At 45.4% G+C, this 23030-nt stretch overlaps 1 protein-coding gene across 3 annotated transcripts in view; it reads left to right on the top strand.

Annotated features, from left to right (window-relative positions):
- Positions 1-453: 453 nt before the first annotated feature.
- Positions 454-23030, top strand: part of LOC128606999 (granule associated Rac and RHOG effector protein 1-like) — a 51174-nt gene continuing 28597 nt past the window's right edge. Inside the window, exon 1 of one of the 3 annotated variants that reach the window (XM_053623598.1) lies at positions 454-537. The gene's annotated coding sequence lies outside the window, so the exon portion shown is untranslated. The other 2 variants (XM_053623599.1, XM_053623597.1) reach the window with 2 other exon arrangements.

Raw genomic sequence — 23030 nt, 5'->3', positions numbered from 1 at the left:
GATATCCATGACAGGAGAGTATTTTTGTGATTTTTTAAACAAAAGATCAAAAGGTTTTCACAGCTTTCTTTGCTCAAATTTACCAAGGGTGCCAATATTAGTGGAGGGCACTGTGTGAATATATATATATATATATATATTGATAACAATAAGAAGAAAAGGAACAAAAACTAAAAAGGAAGAGGAAAAAGAAGAGGAGGAACAGGACTACAATAATAAATATAATTTTTAAAATTTAATAACAACAGCAACAACAACAATAATAATAAGAGTTTCGGGACTACAATAATATGAATTTAAAATAATAATAATAATAATAATAATAACAATAATAAGAGGATCGGAACAATAATAATAATAATAATAATAATAATAAGATCGGGACTTGTGGGTCTTTTAATGTAAGCCGTGCACTTCCGGTGGAGTGCGCGATCTCGTGTGGCTGGTAGTCGCTGTCTTCGCGCGCGCGCTCTCGTGTCGCTAGTAGTCGCTGTGTTCGCGCGCGCCTGTCAGCCAGGAGGGTGGGAACATGGAGCGGTAAGTGATGCGATGATCAAATCCACATTAACGTCCACTTTTAGTCAAGTTACCGCGCCACCTACACCGACTCTTACCGGATAAACGCGGCTTCGTTTTTCTTTATAAGTTCTCGGTGCGTTTAAAAAGAAGAAGAAGACTGGAGTCGCTAAAGGGCACCGGGGCTAACATGTTAGCTGGCGAGAAAATCCTCCTCCTCCTCTGCTGCTGCTATCGCTAGACAGCGTTATCCCCCCCTCCTTCCACAACCTACCCCACCCTTACTCCGTTTTACTGCTCTAGGATTGGCTGAACGGTCATATTGATCGAAGTTGTCCAATCGGGGCCAGACCTTGGAGACGCGACTATCCAATCACAGTTGAGGAGGCGGGTTTTTCGTTTGGAATACGGGCGAAGAATCAGAACGCCTATGAGGAGGTAACATTAGTTCATATTAGCTGGTTAGCTAAAGGGGGGTTTGTAGCTAGCTGCGCGAGCTCTTTACATCCGGTTTGTTTGGGGGTTTTTTTGAGAGAGAGAGCGAGAGGTGTAAAACGGAAACGAATCACCGTGCTGGTCATTTCAGGGCGTGTTGTTACGTTTAAAGTGTTTGGGTTAGTGTCGGTGTTGTTGCTAAGACAGCTAGTTAAACCCGATTAATCGCGTTAGCTGCTTGGAAACTAAGTGGCAGCAACACACCTGGAGATTTCTTCCACACAATCCCTGAAAATAAACGACCAGGTAGGTTTATTATCTTCTAAACTTGGTTAGTGCTAACTTTATTCATCTCAGCTATTCGACTAGGGCTCGAGTCTCAATCTCCATGCTCCCTGTGTAGGGGCCCTAGTAAGTAACCCTTGATACTAATATACTGTGTATGATGTGTTTAGGATTCAGGTGTGTCTTTCGGGAGAGAGGTGCTGCTTTCTTAAATCGTCTGCTGGCTTGCCACACACACACACACACACACACACACACACACACTCTCTCTCTCACTGCAGGGTCTGTATTAATAGCTTGGTAAAGCTGTAATACCCTGAGAGCTGAGGAGTTTTGGTAAAACCTGACTGAGTTTTAGTGCACTACTTCCTTCAGATCATTCTGATAAACCTCGAACAGATCCAGGCGTCTGTGGGGTTTTTATCGTCTCACCTGCACAGAGATCAGCCACGTGATCGCCAGACTGTCTCTTAGAGTCAGACTGACTCGGTGGGGGTTTTTCAGCACTTTATTAGTTATCTTTAGTACTTATCCTGCAGGGACGAGTCCGCAAATCAACACCGTTTCACACAAATCCAGGATGGTTTTACGCGACTCATCGGAATGTCTTTCTGTTTTTCCGTGTGTGTGATCTCTCAGGTAGAAGATGTACGAGGTGGTTATTTTCACGACACGAAACGACCGTGGGATATTTCACAGTAGGCATGAAAATCCTGTCAATTCTGCAGGTGGAAAAACCTGTCCGTAACCTACTCGTGTGAAAATTCACGCGAGATTCACGTCAAGAATAATTTCCACGCGTTACTGCACCCGTATACGTACAGGGTATTTATACCGTTGGCTTTATTTTTATTAGATTTACAGGCGAAGTCTCGATCAGAAACACACCCTCGGGCTAGTTCAGTAGGTCAGAGACTAAGAGCGACGCACTAGAGGAGGACGTTTCGTGAAAACCCGGTCGATTCATTTCACTGGAGTTAAAGAGAGAAAGTGAGCCGGCACAAAGCCATAAATTTAGACGAATAAAACGAATCGTTAGGCTACAATAAAAGAAACGGAGGACGGGTCGGTCTATCTGTGCTGAACCGTAATCTCTAAACGAACACCCAGCCTTTAAAAAGTAATAATATAATTTATTATTTAATATATTTACTGGCATAGAAGCGAGTCAAAATAGCTTTTTTTCCTGACTGATTTTCCCAGCTGTCTGTGCACGTGACCTTTTATGGAGTTTTGTGGGCGTCGTGACATGCAAATGAGCCGTGTCAGGAACACGCCTCGCGCTTTACAGGCGATCGGCATCGTGTGCGTAGGGAGAAAGACGGAAAAATCCGTCGGGACATTTTTACGCGGAGAAACGTTTATACGATTGGTAAATTTGTGTCTCGGGAGAGCGAGTGCTGCGGCGACGCTCGTCTGAAAACAATCGATAGCAGGACGGCGCAGGACGGATACGAACGTCGCGGCGAAATGTAAACGACGACCTGATTTAAGGTCGCTGAGATTTAATGCAGAGGTTCCCGAACTACGGGTCCTGAGTCACGACCCCATGTGGGGTCGCTTCATTTACAAACGGCGCCATGACAGAAACGCGCAACATGCTGAATGTTATAAATATCAAAGATGGTTACTTTAGTCTCTTGCGTTATCCTCGTGCGTAGTTCAGCAATAACGACGAACTTGATGTTCCGCCCGTCTACCTCCGATAAACACACTAGCGTCGTGTCTCAAATCACAAAAAACCTGTGTACTATTCTAGACCCTTACTGAGCACTAATACGAATTGTTTCTCCTGTTACAGTTAGTGCTGGTTAGTTTTAAAACCCTCTCGTTTGGATTTTCTTTTGGATTAGTAAATACATTTTCACGTTAGGTCGGAGTTTTCGATTTGAGAACCGGATCGTGACAACGATCAAGACGACGGAGGAAGGTTTTAAGAGAGACACTCAAGCCCTGTTTACACTAGTGTGTGTTTTTGTTTTAAAACACACAACTGTTGCTACGGTTTCACCTGCCGTCTACACTGCTCCGGCGTTTTCCACCCTCGAGAAATGGAGACTTTCGGAAACGCCGAAGACCCCGTTTTAGTTTGTAAACTCCGGCCTCGCATTTCAGTGTAAACGGACCAAAACGCAGACTTTTGAAAACGAAGGCGTGGCTCCGTCCACATTCGCCCCCTGATTGGGTCTTCTGGATCATGGCGTATCCTTCACTGATTCGTCAAGCCCCTAACACATGACCGTTACGCTACCTTGATCGTATACGCAACAACACGGAGACTGAACCGCAAGCTTTGCTGGCTTCGTCGTCATGTAGCTGGCTGCTACATGCGCAAGGGGTGAGCTACGATTAGAGCGATCGCCAACAAATCTCATTTCAAGCGGCGTAAGTCCTACTAGCAACCAACGTCCTGTTTACACTTGTACGCACGTGCCCATTGTACACGGATGGTCATGTGACGTGCGTATTCGGTCGTGTCATGTGGACGGAGATCGTTTCTGAAACACGGCGGAAACGCCAGAGTGGACGAGGATCGTTTTCATTTTATAACGCCGTTTTATAACCAAAACGCACCAGTGTAAACACGGCCCCGGTGCAAGGAATCTTTTTTTTTTTGGAGCAGCGAGAGCAGACCGAGGCTCGCGGCACCGTACCGAGTCTGTCAAGTGGGGCTGTTTGGCAGCGCCTCGCTCTGCTCTCACTGAGGTCATGTAGAATGTATTTCCTGTTTGGGTCCCTTCAGTTTAGGAATGAAAGAAAGAGGGGGGAAAAAAGCACGCCTTGACGCCGAATCGATGGCGGGTCTTGAAAAACGATCCGAAGGCTTTCTTGAAATACGTCCCGTGAAGAGCACGTGGTTTTATTTAGCCGCTTATGCGATACGGCGTCAGGACTGAAAGACGTTCTCGAAAGAGGACGAATAAACAGGACGTTTCTTAACAGGAGAGTTCCGGTTAGACCGTTCGTGAGGAATAAATAAAACACTTCCAAACATGCAGCTGTGGGAAGAGATCCACACCGAAAGCTTTATTCCTCCTGTACCGCAGCTGTTTTTATTTATTAAAGACCGACACGTTGTACTTTCTATCTTACGCTCTCTCGCTCTCTCTCTCTCTCTCTCTCTCTCTCTCTCTCTTTTTTTGCTTTCTTTCTAATAAGATAAAAGCCCAGCGTTTCGTCATGTTAAGACTGTTACAATCTGTTAGCTCGTCCGTCTCGAAGATGTCAGAAAGCACCGTCGTAGCTTTACCTCTGACACTGGAGACTCCTTCCGTAAACCACAGAAGACCACCTCACCGAACGACGTCATCATGGATTGATCTGCGTTCGCCACGCGCAATTCCACGTCCTAGTTTGAAACGGTCACTACGCTAGAGGAAGAGACATCGTCGAAACCTCGCTAGTTTTTACGCGTAGGCTGGCTAGGGTTAGGGCTGCGGAGTGGGCGTGGCTTCTTCGGGATCTGTTTTTCCGCTAGCGGAGCGCGAATAAACCGAACGTTTGTCCGTATTGTGTTCGATATTTCACTTACTCCGTGTAAATCTCTTATGTATAGACCTGTATAAATTGTATTTAGAATACAAGTGCGTTTATGGCGATATACGACGTTCAGTTGTACTGAATATCAGCACAGCTGGAGCTGGACTCGGTATGACTGCACGCTCACTCCAGGTATGTGATGTTTGTTGGCAGCCTTTCAGCTGTACTCGTGTATGGAAGAGTCGTGGTGTCGTAACGTGACGTCGTAACACGCGATTACAGACCGCCAGACGTTTTCTCAGAAAGGTTTGTCAGAATGTTGGGGGTATGGGTACCACTTCGTCTTCTTCGTTTCGCGTCATGCAGAGCTATATTCATACATTGATTTTCTGAATCATCACCCTGATGAAAGCTGTACCGTCTGATTAGTCATCCTAAACGGATTAATTAAGTGGTCGTGTTACCAGTATTCATTAATATCCTAAATCAGAGTTTATTGGAAATTCTCGACGTGTGTGTGTCTGGAGTGTGTTCTTCCGCTTATACCACAGAGATTTTCCAACATTACAGGGTTGTGTTAAATTGCCCCGTGCGTTGTGTGTGTGTGTGTGTGTGTGTGTGTGTGTGTGTGTGTGTGTGTGGGACCCTGTGATGGACCAGCGTCCTGTACAGGGTGTATTCCTGCCTCACGCCCCATAATAGACTTCGAGTCCACCCTGACACTGACTTCGATAATGCGCTTCCTGATGATGAATTAATGACTTATGACAACCAGCTGAATTAATAATTCTGTCTCTCTCTGGGTCTCTCTCGCTCTCGCTCTGTGTCTGTGTCTCTCTTTCTCTAGCTCTTTCTGTCTCTCTCTGTCTCCCTCTGTCTCTGTGTCTCCCTCTCTCTCTCTCTCGCTCTGTGTCTGTGTCTCTCTTTCTCTAGCTCTTTCTCTCTGTCTCCCTCTGTCTCTGTGTCTCTCTCTCGCTCTGTGTCTGTGTCTCTCTTTCTCTAGCTCTCTCTCTCTCTCTGTCTCCCTCTGTCTCTGTGTCTCTCTCTCGCTCTGTGTCTCTCTTTCTCTAGCTCTTTCTCTCTCTCTCTGTCTCCCTCTGTCTCTGTGTCTCTCTCTCGCTCTGTCTGTGTCTCTCTTTCTCTAGCTCTTTCTCTCTCTCTCTCTCTCTCTCTGTCTCCCTCTGTCTGTGTCTCTCTCTCGCTCTGTGTCTGTGTCTCTCTTTCTCTAGCTCTTTCTCTCTCTCTCTCTCTCTCTCGCTCTGTGTCTGTGTCTCTCTTTCTCTAGCTCTTTCTCTCTCTCTCTGTCTCCCTCTGTCTCTGTGTCTCTCTCTCCCTCTGTGTCTGTGTCTCTCTTTCTCTAGCTCTTTCTCTCTCTCTCTCTCTCTCTCTCTCTCTGTCTCCCTCTGTCTCTCTCTCTGTCTCTCTCGCTCTGTGTCTGTGTCTCTCTTTCTCTAGCTCTCTCTCTCGCTCTCTGTGTCTCTCTCTCTCTCTCTCTCGCTCTGTCTGTGTCTCTCTTTCTCTAGCTCTTTCTCTCTCTCTCTGTCTCCCTCTGTCTGTCTCTCTCTCTCTCGCTCTGTGTCTGTGTCTCTCTTTCTCTGTCTCTCTCTGTCTCTCTCTGTCTCCCTGTCTCTGTGTCTCTCTCTCGCTCTGTGTCTGTGTCTCTCTTTCTCTAGCTCTTTCTCTCTCTCTGTCTCCCTCTGTCTGTCTCTCTCTCTCTCGCTCTGTGTCTCTCTTTCTCTAGCTCTCTCTGTCTCTCTGTGTCTCTCTCTCTCTCTCTCGCTCTATGTCTGTGTCTCTCTTTCTCTAGCTCTTTCTCTCTCTCTCTGTCTCCCTCTGTCTGTCTCTCTCTGTCTCCCTCTGTCTGTCTCTCTCTCGCTCTCTCTCTCTCGCTCTGTGTCTGTGTCTCTCTTTCTCTAGCTCTTTCTCTCTCTCTCTGTCTCCCTCTGTCTGTCTCTCTCGCTCTCGCTCTGTGTCTGTGTCTCTCTTTCTCTAGCTCTCTCTGTCTCTCTCTGTCTCTCTCTGTCTCCCTCTGTCTCTGTGTCTCTCTCTCTCTCGCTCTGTGTCTGTGTCTCTCTTTCTCTAGCTCTTTGTCTCTCTCTCTGTCTCCCTCTGTCTCTGTGTCTCTCTTTCTCTCTCTCGCTCTGTGTCTGTGTCTCTCTTTCTCTAGCTCTTTCTCTCTCTCTCTGTCTCCCTCTGTCTCTGTGTCTCTCTTTCTCTCTCTCTCGCTCTGTGTCTGTGTCTCTCTTTCTCTAGCTCTTTCTCTCTCTCTCTGTCTCCCTCTGTCTCTGTGTCTCTCTCGCTCTCTCTCTGTTTCTCTCTCTCTCTTGCTCTCTCTCTCTGTATCTTTTTCTCTCTCTCGCTGTCTCCCTTTGTCTCTGCCTCTCTCTCTCTCTCTCTCTGCCTCTGTCTCTCGGTCTCTCTCTCTTTATCAAAGTGTAGTGGTATGTTGTAACAAGCCCGATTAGTAAAGCTGCGCTGTCTCTTGTTTCATGTTTCCTTTGTTTTGTTTTGTTTCTTCTCCCCGCCTTTGAAGTGGAGTATATGAGTCATCTTATTACCCGAGTTTGTACCTGTTTGTGTGTTTGTGGTTGGTGCAGGAGTCCTCCACATTCTTTGGGATTTGTCCTGATGTGAAATGATTTCGTCCTCCCAACAACCAGAGCGACCTTTTCTCCTCATGGGAGTCTTTGGGAGAGCTTGTGTTTCTGACTCGATCGTACGAGTCCCACTCGGAGCTCGTACGCAGCGAGTGTAGCGGGCGTGTTAAGCGGAGGTTTGCGTTACAGTAAATCATTATCCGTCGCGCTGATGGACTGGTTGGAAAAATTCCCTTGTACTGTAGCGTGTTTTTGTCTGCCCTTTTTATTTCCGACTGAACAGTTGAGACCTTTCTCACACCGCTTGCGTCGTCATGTTTAGGTGGTGAACGACGGACCACTTTCAGCAGTGTACAGACCATTTCACGGGCGTAAACGATAACAAACCAGTTACAGTGCTACCGCGCATGTCTGGCCCTGAAGCGTTCCTCGTAGCGCTGGAAACCCCAGACCCGTCCGAACAACACGACCGGCGCGCGCTTTTTTTAGGTCTAGCTAAAAGTGAAACTGAAAATAAAGGATGAAGCGGTGTTATCGGACTCTTTAAATAAGAAGGAAGTGGTACCGTTATTACACGGCTGATACCGAGTGCGTCTACGCGGGAGATGCGGTAAAAGCCTCTCGCGGTCTGGGTGCTCACGATTATTTCCTTAGCGGAGAAGTTGGGACCGTTTGTTGGTACGACGTGGACGAGGTTTGTCTTGTGTTTGGTGAAAGCTGGAGCAAGTCAAACGCTGTCAGAAACGTACACTACATGGTCCAGAGCTCAGATGAGCGAGGAGGATGTTGGCGGACGTCGATTAATGCACGATGTTAATAAACACCACTGATATTGTTTATAATGCCATCTCTCGCACTCTCTTTCTCCCTCTCTCTCTGTCTGTCTCTCTGTCTGTCTCTCTCTGTCTGTCTCTCTCTGTCTGTCTCTCTCGATCTGTCTGTCTCTCGATCTGTCTGTCTCTCGATCTGTCTGTCTCTCGATCTGTCTGTCTCTCTGTCGGTCTCTCTCTGTCTGTCTCTCTGTCTCTCTCTCCGTCTCTGTCTCTCTCTCCGTCTCTGTCTCTCTTTCTTTCTCTCTCTCTCTCAGTCTGATGTCATTGTGGAGCAGGTGTTATGGGATTGGATCCTTCTTTCCCTCAGGATAAAGCTTCACCTTTTGCAAATGTGCTTATGTCTCTTACATAAGAGAACACCGTCGCCTCGGGTCGCTCTCAGATCTGTTTCAGCCGAACACAAACACCCACGTGACCCATGTCCTCAATACAGAGTAACAAAAAGATAAATAGCAATAATAATTATAATGATGATAATAATGATAATAATAATTGTCTACTGGGGGATAAAATAAGTTTAGTCCGATCCTGTAATGCATTTTTTCTGTATTTTTCTGAAGTCCATTTGTTTCCCCCCCAAAAAAAGTGAAAAATCTCATTTTACAGCTCAGTAGTTTTTAAAGGGGGAAAAAATATCGGTTGCATTTTATTGTTGGAAATTATTGTGCCATCTCTAAATATTAATAACAAGGCTTGAAATGAACTTTTTTTTACTTGGTAGTAACTTTGAAAAAATCAGGAACACACCGACGGTAAAGGAGCACCACAGCTACAATTTATTTAGATATCTTTCTTTTATTTATATATTTCCTTTATTTAAAAACACCACTCGTGCTTAAAATGTGTGGATTCCGTGGCAAACACAGTGATACCTGCAACCTCTGTATGGAGGTAAACCCGTGCCAAAACACTATCAGCAGATGGAAAAATAAATGCCTCGTACGCAGAGGGTCCGGGGATGAAATCGTGTCTCTCGTGAAAGACCAGGTAACGTCACTAAGTTTCACTACAGTGGCAGGCAGCCAATCAGAGCTGATTTCTAGAAAAATGACAGCCAATCATATTTGATGCTACAGTCATGCCAGTTGGTCTTGCCCACCGCTGACAGAAAGATCCCGTCACTGTATCAGCTCACAGCAGGAACATACTGTGCAGTAATTAGCAAACGTTTTGTAGAGAAATGAAAACCGGTCGCACCACAACAATTATTTTCACCCGCACACATGCACGGATTGAATTTCGGGAGCACATGCGACCACAGTGGCTGCAGTTTCGAGCCGTGTAATAATAATAATAATAATAATAATTATATGCATCATCGTGGTCGTCGTCGTCATTGTCATAATGATCCGTGTAATTTGTTAGAGGCTTATTTGGATCTTTTATCTGTTGTTCAGCAGCATCTGCTAATAGTTTTGCTCCGTGAAGGATTATATACCGGGCATAATGTGCATTATGTGAATGTTCAGATTTGAGAGAAATACACACTCGCGCTCACGAACAGCTGAAGAGACAAAACGGTCATCTTGTGCACAGAAGCAGCAGATCATGAAGCTCCTGAGAGTCGCATCGTGATGTGGATTTAAACATCAGCAGCAGCACCACTCCATGTGTTGTGATTCTTCACTGTAACATGGTTTTGTCTTTGTGTGTGTGTGTGTGTGTGTGTGTGTGTGTTGCATGATGAAGTTGTATTTGATGATGAGATGTTCAGCTCCAGGACGTGTTTACAGGGATGTTTTGGACCACACACACTTCTTGTCACTGATTTTCACGAGGAACGTTCAGTGAGTTTCCCCGCTCACGATATTGCTGGTCACATTGCTTGGGGAAAAAGAGAGAGACAGAGAGAGAGTAAAGTCTCACAAGCAGCACGTATTCTCTTGATTTTCTGCCTCCAAAGCTCCAGTGAAGACAGACTACCTCCTCATCAGCAGGGTTGCACCAATCTTTATTTCATCTGCTCAGAGTAGATCTAATCTTCTCTAACAACAGACACGTTCTTCTCCTCACTTTCCTCATCCATGGACCTCCTCTGCCCTCTATCTTCTAAACCCAGGAAGATTTCTTACCCCTTTCCTTGGCTGTCGGATTTGTTAGGCAGCGATCGGAGAGAACTAAGAACATCAGAGAAAAACTCGACACGGATCTTGCCTCTTACTGTGCTCTCCTGTCCAAATTCTCTTCTAAAGTGACTTCTGCTAAGACTGCCTTCTACAAGGAAATGCTGGAAACTTCTGCTCGAGACCCTCGCAAGCTCTTCGACTTTTCTTCACTACTCAACCCACCGACTCCTCCTGCTCCGTCCTCCCTGACTGCTGAAGACTTTCACTTCTACCCCGACTCCGACACTACCCACTGAGGATTCCTCTTCTCCTTCACTGGCTCATTTTTCTAATCTAGCAACAGAAGAGATCCTGCAGGTCATCTTGTTCTGCAATCCTACCACCTGCCCATTGGGTCCAATCCCTTCCACAATGCTCCAGACCATCTCACGTGACCACCTCCCCTTCATCATGACTATCATCAATGGCTCCATAACCTCTGGTCATGTACCAACTGCATTCAAGAGAGCAAGGGTTATTCCTATCCTGAAGAACCCACCCTGGATCATTCTGACATCGGCAACTACCGACCGATACCATCTTTGCTTTCTAAAACCCTTGAATGCACTGTCTACAATCAACTGTCTCTATACCTCTCACAGAACAACCTCCAAGATACTAACCAGTCCGGCTTCAAAGCGGCACATTCCACAGAGACCGCCCGTTTGGTTGCCAAGGAGAAGATACATGCTGCTAGATCAGTCAAACTGTTATCAGTCCTCATCCTCCTTGACCTTCAGCAGCGTTTGACATGGTCAACCACAAGACACTCTTGTCCACCCTCATGAGTCTTGGAATTTGTGGTGCAGCATGGTAGTGGTTTGCTTCTCCACATATCTGCTCCCCACAGATTCTCCACTGGTATCCCACAAGGCTCAGTACGTGGTCCTCTTGTGTTCTCCCTATATACTCGATCTCTTGGTGAGGTCATATCCTCACATGGGGTCTCATACCACTGCTATACAGATGACGCTCAACTCATCCTCTCCTTCCCTCCCTCAGATCCTCTTGTTTCTACTCAGATCTCAGCATGTATGACAGACATCTCATCATTGATGTCAGCTGAAACGTAATCCCAGCTGCTGGTCATCCCAGGTGATTCATCACCATGTCAGGATCTTGTGATCTCCCTGGACATTGGTTACTGCATGCAACCTTGGGGTAGCCATGGACAGTCAACTGTCCTTTTCCTCTTACATTGCTAATCTGACACGCTCATGTCGATTTCTCCATGACAACATCAGGAGGATTCGTCCATTTCCATTCATACAGGCCACTCGGGTGCTCGTTCGGTCTCTCGTCGTTTCAGACAGAAAACTGCATGTGCTATGCAAATATGACGTTTTTAACTTCTAAAAGAGAGTAGCTTTCTGATCTTTCTATAAATAACTTTATTTATTTATTTATCATCATCGCACCAGTTCTTCATTTAAACATATCCATTATACTCAACAGGGCTCTCTGAAGAGTACAACGGCTGCATTTACAGTTTCTACTTTATTAAAGAATGTTTCATTGTGCTTTCTTAACCATTTAACCAAGTCCTGATGACTTCCTGTTACAAAGCGCCGACACTGGAGATTCCTCCCTTTTTAAAAAAAAAAAAACAAAACTTGTCCTTACGTCAGACTTCACCGTATCAACGACGATACGTTTTCCGTCGTTAAATGCCGTCTCTAGTTGTGTAGAGCGTCCCTGTGAATTAGCCGTTACTATAGAAACGATAACGTTTCTATAAGAAGTAGTAGGCTACTGTAAACCAATCAGATTTGAGATGAGAAGAATGGAAATCTGAGCGCTAACCGTATCGCAACACGGAGGCCTGGTTTCTGTCGGCAAACGTGCCGTTAACGTTTATTCGTAATTGAACTCTCACGCAGGTTTATACTGTGTTGTAGAGCGTCAGTGAGTTCATGCGGAGTTCGTAACGTGCGGTGTGTTACTCACGCTTGCGAGGCCACCAAAGACGCGGAAAGGGAACCGTTTTCCGACGTGAATCAGACGGGAGTTTTGTAATTGGCAGGAACTATGGAAACTTGTGTTTGTTTGTTTGTTTGTTTATTTAATTATTTTAAGTTGTTGTTTCTTTTTCCTCCAGTCAGAAGAAACGTGTTCTCATAGCCGGTTTACGGGATCCCGTGGTTAGGCTGCTCTCTGTCTGTGTGTGTGTGTGTGTGTGTGTGTGTGTGTGTGTGTGTGTGTGTGTGTTTAAAGTAGAGAGAGCAGCGCTTTTTTCTTATTCGGTTTCCAAGGTAACGTGTCCTCCGCCTGTCTGCTCGCCCGCTCTGTTTGCATGTGAAATTTCCCTAGAGAAGCTCAGACAGTTGTTGTATTGCTGACTTGCGGAAATCTTGGAAGTTTAGCGATCTGGCGAAGTCGAGTTGTCGGTCTGAAGCGTGCGTATTCGGCGTTAGACGCGCGGACGTCGGTGCACGGCGTGTCCGGACGAAGCAACTTCCAGGCTTGCAGTCGTACAAATTTGCCGACTGTTTATTAAGTACATAGCTGGTAGAACGAAGTACGTAAGCTACGGCGGCTGGTTTATAGATGCAGCGCTACGTGAGAAAAGCCCTTTAAACCTAGCAAGTTTATGGTGGAAATTCTACCAAGTTTTCACAGTGTGATCATGTCGTAAAAATAAAATAAAATAAAAATGCACAAGCCGGTGGTTAAAAAAAAAAAAAATAGTGGAAAACTATAGTACAGATTCTTACAGAAGAAACGTCTGTTATTTTTCCACATCCAAATACCACAGGATTAAACAATAAATCAGATACCCTGGTTGTTGTTCTTTCTTAGAAAGACTTAAAGATCCGTTACACTGTCAGTATTTATCACATTCTCCTTATTAGCTGAAAGAGACCGAGCGAGAGAGAGAGAGAGTGATTAAGAGGAAAACTTGCATTTGAGCGAAAAATAAAGAAGTGAGATTCATTTTAATCGCGGTTTTGTAAAAGCCAGCGTGAGGGCAAGTGTTGATCAGTAACCACGGCTAACAGCGACATCCCTAGAGGAGACCAGACTTGTGAAAAATCGCTCTTTTGAGGAAGTGAAATTAACCGACGTCTGCATAGCGTTTTAAATACTGACTTTAAAATAGAAAGCACCGACGTGTGCACCCGGGAAAGGCGTGAGGAAGGAATCAGGGGTGAACGATGCAACAAATTCATCATGTCAGACCTTTTACCCACCTTTTAATGTGCAACTACAAAGTATACGAATAAAATAAATAAATAAATAAATAAATAAAAACCCGAGGGGAAAAAAAAAATTGAATAATTGAATTGCATAGTTGTGCACACGCGTAAACTAATACTTTGTGGAAGCACGTGTAGATGTTATTACACCACTCGGGCTTTTTCGGGTCAGAGTCCGTCGGCGTGGCACGTCTTGACTGGGCAGTATTATCCCAGTCTTTCTTGCAGAAACGTTGTAGATCTGTCGGATCGTAAGGCGGATCTAATGTGCACAGTCCGCTTCAGGTCAGTTTAGTTGGATTCAGGTGTGAGTTTACTGGTAGGCCATTCAAAAACATTGATGATCTTTTGGTTAAGCTGTTCCTTTTGCTGATTTGGACGTCTGCTTTGGGTCAGTGTCGTGCTGAAAAGTCTTCAGACACCGTAAGGGTTTGGACTGAAATCAACTGGTATCTGTAGCTGTTCATGATTCCCTCCACCTTGATAAAATACCTGGTTCTGGTTGAAGAAAAGCAGCTCTTAAGCATGATGCTGTCGCCACCATGTTGCCACCACCATGCTGCCACGACCACCATGCTTCACCACCACCCCTATGCTGCCACGACCACCTGACTTCACCACCACCACCCCCATGCTTCCACCACCACCCCCATGCTTCCACCACCACCCCCATGCTTCCACCACCACCCCCATGCTTCCACCGCCACCATGCTTCACCCCCATGCTGCCACAACCACCATGCTTCACCACCACCCCTATGCTGCCACCACCATGCTGCCACGACCACCATGCTTCACCACCACCCCTATGCTGCCACGACCACCTGACTTCACCACCACCACCACCATGCTTCACCACCACCCCCATGCTTCCACCACCACCATGCTTCACCCCCATGCTGCCACAACCACCATGCTTCACCACCACCCCTATGCTGCCACCACCATGCTGCCACGACCACCAGGCTTTACCACCACCACCATGCTTCACCCCCATGCTTCCAGGACCACCATGCTTCACCACCACCATGCTGGTATCACTACCATGCTGCCACCACCACCATGCTGCCACCACCATGTTTCACCGTGGGAATGGTGGTGTTTAGTTGATGTGCCGATTTCCGTGCCGGTGTGTTTACTAGAACAAACTTCCACGGAAGAAAAAAAACATGATGTCTATAAAAGTAAATCACACACGGAAAAGTTTAAAATAAATAAATAAATGTATTCGAATAATTGTAATAAATCCTAATAATATTTGCAAAATATTCTACTGATAAACGAATAAAATAAATTATATTTTAAATGTTCAGTACAAAAATATGATCAAATCAGCCGCTTAAAAAAAAACCAAAAAAACATTCACGATACTTGTGAAGTCTCCTAAAAGTGTACCATGACATCATTTATCACAATAAATCAAGGTTACAATATCAAGATTAAAACAAAACAAACAAACCAGTCTTAAATATCCTGTCATGTGATTAGAGGATGTGAGGGAATAGCTCCTGTGAACTGAATCTTTTTTTTGTTACAGAAACTAGTGGAAAGTGCAGTGTTGAGGCTTCAGCTCATGAATCCAACTTCTTGTACTTATTATGATTCGGGTGCTGTTCTCGTACCTGTGTGTGTGTGTGTGTGTGTGTGTGTGTGTGTGTGTGTGTGTGTGTGTGGAACAGAAGGGATAATATTGTCTTCTGTCTCTGTTAAACACCAGTCGAGTTGTTTGACCGCAGGAGTCGGAGCGGCGTTCCCTCACAGACCTATAACACGGCGTGCGAGTCTGAAACATGAGCCACGTTCACTTTCGGCCCGCTGCCGAGCGCAGCCTCGCCGAGGTAAATTCAGATCAGGATTATTGAAGGTCCGTGATCGTGAAACGTGCGGCTCGTGAACTTTTTACGCTTTGTGTCGTCTTTCATTTCTGAAGTGAACCACTTCTCTTACGTTCGGTCGTATCAGCTGCCACTCGTGTGTTAACAAAGTGTGTGTGTGTGCGTGCGTGCTATTCTCCACACCAGTAGACGACACAGTTGCTTACTGCCACTTGAGCGACTGCTGAGCGTGACCTCTGCCCTCGCCACATTAGGAATGTCCATAAATACTCACACAGAGCTGAACAACTGCACTCTCTCTCTCTCTCACACACACACACACACACACTTTGTCCAACAGGTCTGGTTTTTAGTTCTCAGCTCGTTTCTGCTTCTGTTTGAGACGCCTTTTTAAACGCTGCTTCATAAACGACACGTTGACTCATTACTCTGTTTGTAAAATCAGCGTGAAGCCCATTTCGGTTAATTTTACAGTCGCACCGGGGATACGCGGTCTGTCTGCCTGCTTAATAATCTCAGATCAGATTGAAAAACATGCGTGGAATTCAGCCGAACATGTATTGTCTGTTAGTCAGATCTTATCAGCGTTCCTGGTTACTTATATCGCAGGTGTGTTCAAACAAAATCAAATCACTGAAGTATGTGGTGACAGAGCGGGCCAGGTTTGTGTGGGTTTATTTTTTCTCTCCTGTATTATTCAGCGCGGATAATGTTGACGGTAAATAGGAAATTCAGAACGTCGGTATTTCTGCGTATTTCTACAGGCGTGAACAAATCAGTAGACAAGCAGATTTGTAAGGCCTTCGGGAAAAAAGTTTGTAGACGCCTATGAGTCTGGCAAGGGATATAATAAGATCTCCAAATGATTTGAAATACATCATTCCACTGTACAGAAAATCATCTACAAGTGGCGCGGATTTAAAACGACTGCTAATTTGTCCAGGACTGACCATCCCAGCAAGTTCAGCCCAAGAACAGCCCATCTTAAGTCTCCAAGAATTTCATCAAGGGGCGTGCTAGTAAGTCTCGCAACTGTTGGTGTCAAAGTGCATGCGTCTACAATCAGAAAGAGATTGCACAAATTTGACCTGCATGGGAGGCGTACCAGGAAGAAGCCTTTGAAAGACTACGAAGAGCTCCGAGGAGCATATAGTCAAAGACCAGGCCTTTTAGAATAATGTGCTCTGGACAGACGAATCAAAGATGGAGTTGTTTGGCCAGAGTAACAGCAGACATGTTTGGCGCAGACCAAAGACCGCTTTTCAGGAGAAGCACCTCATACCAACCGTGGTGGTGGGAATGTTATGGTTTAAGGTTGCTTCACTGTCCCAGGGACCGGACGGCTTGCGTTCATTGATTCAACTCTGAATTCTGCATCATATCAAAGAGTGCTTGAAGATAACGTGAGATCGTCTGTCCAGAAGTTGAACGAAAGTGGACCTTTTCAAGCGCACTAGCAAATCCACCAAGCGATTGGTCAGAAAGAAGAAACGGAGAGTTAAAGAATGGCCTAGTAAGAGCCCGGATATGAATCCCATTGAAATGTTGCATTGGGTTTTGAAACAGGCAGTACACGCAGGAAAAACCCCAAAACATCTTGCAACTGAAAGAATATTACGTGGAAGAGTGGTCAAAAATTCCAGCAAGCCGATATCAGAGACCGGTGGATAATTATGCAAAACGCCTACAAGAAATTATTTCTGCTAAAGGGCGCAATATTTGTATTACGAAATGGCGTAGAATGGCGCACAAGTATGCGATTTGGGCTGCAACTTTGGTCTTTGTGACCGAACCCAGGCAAGCGAGACGGGCCCAGTCATCCTGATGGTCACGCTATAGCACAAGAGTTTACGTTTTCTTCCACGTTTACGTTTTTCTTGGCCTAAACTGACTTAATCTAGTGGGGTTGTGTGTTTTTTTTTTTTTTTTTTTTAAAACAGTAGATTTGTGTATAAATGTTGTTTAAATAGGACCACATTAAAATGCACTCTCAGTGACTTGGAGTTAGCTGTGCAAAACATTTGTAACATGATGTCTTACACTGTGTAAAAGAAGCACGACCCTAAGCTCTATCCGTCAGGTTTTAGCTGTAACTCTGCGAGCTGTGCTAGACTCCCAGACGGGCTGTGAGGTAAAACATTCCTCTGCTTCATTGGCACCAGATGTCCAGGACGGCTGTGAGAGCCAAAGCAGCTCAGAGCGCTCTCTCTCTCTCTCTCTCTCTCTCTCTCTCTCTCTCTCTCTCTCTCCCCCTCTCCCTCTCTCCCTCTCTGTAAAAGTATCGGGAATAATAAAACAGTTATTAAGTGTGAATGAAAAGTTAGAAACACTTCTGTAGTGGTTGCGTTCTAGCTTGTGAGCAGCTTTTTTTTCTAGCACTTCATTTGCAATCATCTTCTCTGAGGATATCTTTTATTCACCCCCCCCCGTGTCAAAGCGTATTCTGTAGATTTGCATTTAAGGATTGAAACGAAACTAATTTACGCGTTTAAACACCGAACGTAGACGATCAGACACGACGCCTAAAGTGTCTAATGTTTACTTTCTCAGCTTCGGACAAGAGTAACACGAGTCTATAGGATGTTTTTGCTAAAGTATTCCTACATTCTGTCTATATAGATTTCATTAGGAGCGCCCACCCTTACGTGCAGTTTTCCGATCAGCCGATCGTGTAGCAGCAGCGAGAACAGGCAAGAGAGCAGCGTCAGTTGTACGTCCGTCGTTTTTCATATCGGACATCGGAATGTGAGCTCGTGACTTTTACGGTGGTATGATTGGTGGCAGGTGGGTTGTTTGGAGTGTTTTCACCCAGAACAGTCTCTAGAGTTTATACAGAATGGTGCGAAAAACAAAAAACACCCAGCAAATGGCAGTCCTGTTGGCGGACATACCGCGTCGATGAGTTATTTGTAACCGGCAACAGTGAGGACGCTTGAAGAAACCCGAGCCGGTTTTCTCTCTGAAGGAACAGCCGGGAGATAACATTAGTTAGAGAGCTCCCTAAGCTGAACTGGCCCAAGGCCAAGTCTTCTGTCTCTGCCTTTGTCTCAGTCTCAGGGTGTTTTCAGACCTGTAGATCTGTGCTTTGTTCGGAAACGGGAACTTAAACTGTCACAATATTGTTGTGTTTTCTCCTTGGCTCGGTTCGCTTTCACAAGGTGAGTAAACTGTCCTCTCATTGGTCAGAGTGCGCGAGTTTATGTTCTGGGGTTCTGCCCATAGCGGTCATCCATCAAGATGGAGAGACAGCAGCTCCACGAGCTTATTGTGGCTTTCTTTTTAGCTGTAGTTACTATAATTTATCAAATTTATATGTTCCACAGAGCGATTCAAGGCCATCTCATTGAGAGTGCTCGGTAAACACTTTGTACGCCTTGGTGTTTTATGCGGAAGTTGTTCAGACATGAAAATTTCAGCGAGGCATCGTACATCGTCTTTGGTCCGAGTTAAACCGCGATTTATGTCGCGAGCCATCGGCGAAGTACGCGGTTCCCGTCATGCGTTGCTATGCAGGTTCGTCGGTGCGTCGGGATTGCTTTCTCACCACAAGCGAACCGCTCCGGAGTTCATTCGCGGTCCGAGCGCGATTGCCGTGTTTATATATATGTCTAACCCAGGGGTGTCCAATCGTATCCGGGAAGGGTCGGTGTGGGTGCAGGGTTTCATTCCAACCAATCAGAAGCCACACCTCTGTGAAAGTCTATTGAAAGCCAAGATCAACTGATCAAACAGGTGTGGCTCCTGCTCGGTTGGAATGAAAACCTGCACCCACACCGTCCCTTTCCGTGCAGTGTTAATAAGTAAATAAATAAATAAACGCATGACGAACCGGTTTAAGGAAACAGGTTCTTCAGATTTGTTATATCAACTATTAGTGTTTGTTTAACGAGTGTTCAATAGCAATCTCTAAATTTGTCCGGCATCCGTATGACCCGCAGGCATGTTTAGCAGAAACCAACAACCGTTACGGAGTAACGTCCGCTACAAATTCAGAAATAGCTTACCTGTAAGAGATTTTTGCGTAGTAACATCAACGCAACAATAAGTAGGCCCGTTTTAGAAATGGAATGCCGTAATGTCTGTGAAGAGACCGAGCGAACAGTCTCGACATTCTGGGTTAAAGATAATTACTTCAAACAGGGTGCATCTGTGCAACAGGCCTCCTGTCAACCAATCATACCAGTCTACTCTTCTTTCAACCAGTTGCTCAGGAAGACTAGCTTGTTCACATTTTCACATGGTAGAGCTGATCTCTTCTTCTGCAGGATGTGGCCCGCCAAAGAGAACAGTCTCTCACATGGAACCGTTGAGGCAGGTGTAGACCTTTTTTGCAATATGGGCCAGCTTACCATATGCACCTGCCTGCGACGACCTCTCTAGAGATTTACCTGTGGCTAGAACCTCATCATCAGACTCCGACGCTGATCCCATCAGTAGGCTGATCCCATCTTCTTCTTTGGAGGCTCTGGCTCCACTTTTTCTCCAGAGGTCTGTGGTGCAGGTTTTCAGTCCTTCAGCAACTGCCTCACTTTCGTAACGTGTTCCCGTAACGGTAGTTCCCCTCGAAGGTAGCGTGTATGATGGGTCGCCTCGTTCGGGCGATCTGAATGATGTCTTGAAGCCCCCGGTCCTGAACTATGTTGATGGGCCTGCAGTCTGTGGCTTGCCCCGGCTGCACTCCACCAGTGTCGTTTGACGAGCGCGGCTCGTTGACGCCGTCTCAGCACTAGCATCTTTGCTAACGTCAGCACCTTTGACGAGAGGGTACTTTAGACTTGTCTTTCTTCGGTGGAAGGACAGTTCATCACTGCGATAAGTGCACACAACGTCGGTTTGATCAAAACGTCCATCTGGAAGCTTTTTATAACGAAGCTTGCCGTTCAGCAGCGCGGGACGCCGTCTCCTCGATACTCGAGTTAGCCGTGCAAAGCTAGGTAACTGTCTGCGCTGCGATAACGGGGAGAAGTCGGGGTCAAACTTGATCAAACGATGCGTTACCCCGATGAAATACTGCAGATTTAACACGTCAAATCGCGTTAATTCGCGTGTCGCAAATACTGTATTGTACACAATCGGTGAGAGTTCAGTGCTCGAGGTCCATGGAGGGGCAGTATGGGCGTGTGTCTGAAGGCGTGTAAGAGAAGATGCAGATCCATGGCAGTAATTATTCTGATTAATTTAGTTAGTTTAACGCCTTTGTATTTTTTCGGCGTGTCCGAGTCGGACGCATGTTCGACGGAACGGTTTTTCCTGCTGTTGGCTCGGGGTGATGTCATGGTGTTTAATCGGACTGTAACAGGGCGTGCAAATGACAAATGTCTTGTCGAGTGTTGTTTATTTCTCTTTTCTTTATCCTCAGCCTCGTAAAACCCAAAGTGTTCCCAACTGTCAACTCTTAGAAAAGAAACCGCTGATTTGACTTCTCGCTGCGACCGTTCCTTACTACTTAACTTCTTAGAGGACATCTCTCCTTCTCTCAGTCTCTCCTTTTATTCTTTTCCTCAGTCCCTCTCTCAATCCTTTCCTCTCTCATTCTCTCCCAATCTCATTCTCTCATTTTCTCCCTCTCTATTCTCTGCTGATCTCCTTCTCTCCTTCTTTTATTCTTTTCCTCAGTCCCTCTCTCAATCCTTTCCTCTCTCATTCTCTCCCAATCTCATTCTCTCATTTTCTCCCTCTCTATTCTCTGCTGATCTCCTTCTCTCCTTCTTTTATTCTTTTCCTCAGTCCCTCTCTCAATCCTTTCCTCTCTCATTCTCTCCCAATCTCATTCTCTCATTTTCTCCCTCTCTATTCTCTGCTGATCTCCTTCTCTCCTTCTTTCATTCTTTTCCTCACTCCTTCTCTCAATCTTTTCCTTTCGTTCTCTCCCTCTCTCATTCCCTCCTCTTCTCCCTTTCTATTCTCTACTGATCTCCATCCCTCCGTATTTTATTCTTTTCCTCTCTCCCTCTCCCATTCTCTCCTCTTCTCCCTTTCTATTCTCTACTGATCTCCGTCCCTCCTTCTTTTATTCTTTTCCTCTCTCAGTCTCTCAATCTTTTCCTCACTCCCTCTCATTCACTCCATCTCTCCTTTTCTCCCTCTCCTCATTCTCTCTCTCTCTTCCTCTCTACTGATCTCCTTCTCTCCTTCGCCTTTCATTCTTTTCCTCTCTCCTTCTCTCCATCTCTCTTTTTCCCCCCTCTCTATTCTCATTCTCTCTCTCTCTCTCTCTCTTCCTCTCTACTGATCTCCTTCTTTTATTCTTTTCCTCACTCTCTCTCCTCTCAGTCTTTTCCTCTCTCCCTCTATCCCTTTCTCCCTCCGTCTTATTTAGAAAGTCGATATGATTTGTGTTTTAATAATCAGTTCTCGCGTTTCTTCCACCGGTCCACCGGTGCAGAATCTTCAAGCGTCTTCTGATGCATTGTACGAGCGATTATTTCCCCTCGCTGCTCCTCAGCGTAGTCTGTTAATAGTTGTTTTTGAGTAAGTAAATAAGTAGGTAGTGAGGGAGGTTTTCCAGCGTTCAGCTCGTGCTGTTTTGATCACATCATCGTGTTCCTTTTTAGCCGACTCAGCAGAAGTTGGTGGAAAAATGCACAATGATTCATATGTCCTTTTGCTGAGAAAACTGCTTAAGATTTATAAAGGGAACGTACCTAATGTCTTGCTTCCCCTCTTTCTCTCTCTCTCTCTCTCTCTGGCTCTCTCGGAGCAGTTTGTTTGGGTGCTGGCACTAATTCTCTCTGCACCGCGACAATGAAAGTGCAGCCAGTCGCATCAATATTGATTGCACTATTGTCCTTTAAATACGCCAGCTCGTGTAACCATACCTACTCCAGTGACAGGGTTTACACACACACACACACACACACACATACACACACAAGTGAAGTGTTTACACAAAACGGCCAGTTTTGTCATAGATATCTCGTAATCAGACGTCAGATGTATAATTAATCAGTAGGGGTGTCACTCCGGTCACGATTCGATTCACGATTCAATTCAGTTTCAATCCTCAGAATATTTGCAACAAAATTCGCTGAAAAGTGATGACTGAACAGACTGAATCGTAAACAATGAAAACAATGTGCGTCTTTGTCCGTACGAAACGAAATAAATTAAAAAAAATTGCTACGAATTGCTAGAGGTTTAATAATACTGCAGACAATATGTATTACAGGTTCACGATATCTTTAAGAAAAATTCTCCCCAAAATTTGATTGAAGAAACAAAGAATCTGACCTGAGGAAAAAGGTCAACTGAACTGTAATGAACTCTGTAGCAGACACAGAGCTCCAAAGTCGGTTAAAGTGCCCGGTTTCTGCAGCGTTTGGTGTTTTATAATCTAACGAAGAGCTCTTTTTGAACCAGTAATGTGCTCATGTAACCGTATAACGTCCACGAAAGAGCGTGACCAGCGTGCGCTCTGTATATTTGTACTTTACGGTTTGCGCAGTTTTGGGACGTCCGGCGTTCAAACCGTGCAGCCGCATCACATGCATCATTAATAGGACGTTTCCACGATGCACACCGTCACACGTTAGTCAATAGTTGTGGTGTGTTTTTATTTATTTATTTATATTCCAGTACATATTCAGCGCTTTGACGTATACAAGCCGCTGTTTTGCGATGCACATTGCCGCCCTGGACCCTCACTTGGCTGTGTAGTTCATACGCGCCCTGGTTCTCTTTAATTCCGTAGCCTTTTTCGCAATCGATTACAGCACGTCGGTCGTTTTTAAACCCGAGCCCTTCGGCAC

Source organism: Ictalurus furcatus, chromosome 4 (genome assembly GCF_023375685.1).
Source record: "Ictalurus furcatus strain D&B chromosome 4, Billie_1.0, whole genome shotgun sequence".
Taxonomy (NCBI): Eukaryota; Metazoa; Chordata; class Actinopteri; order Siluriformes; family Ictaluridae; genus Ictalurus; species Ictalurus furcatus.
The sequence above is the reverse complement of the archived record's forward strand: the minus strand, read 5'-3'. Positions and strand labels throughout refer to the sequence as shown.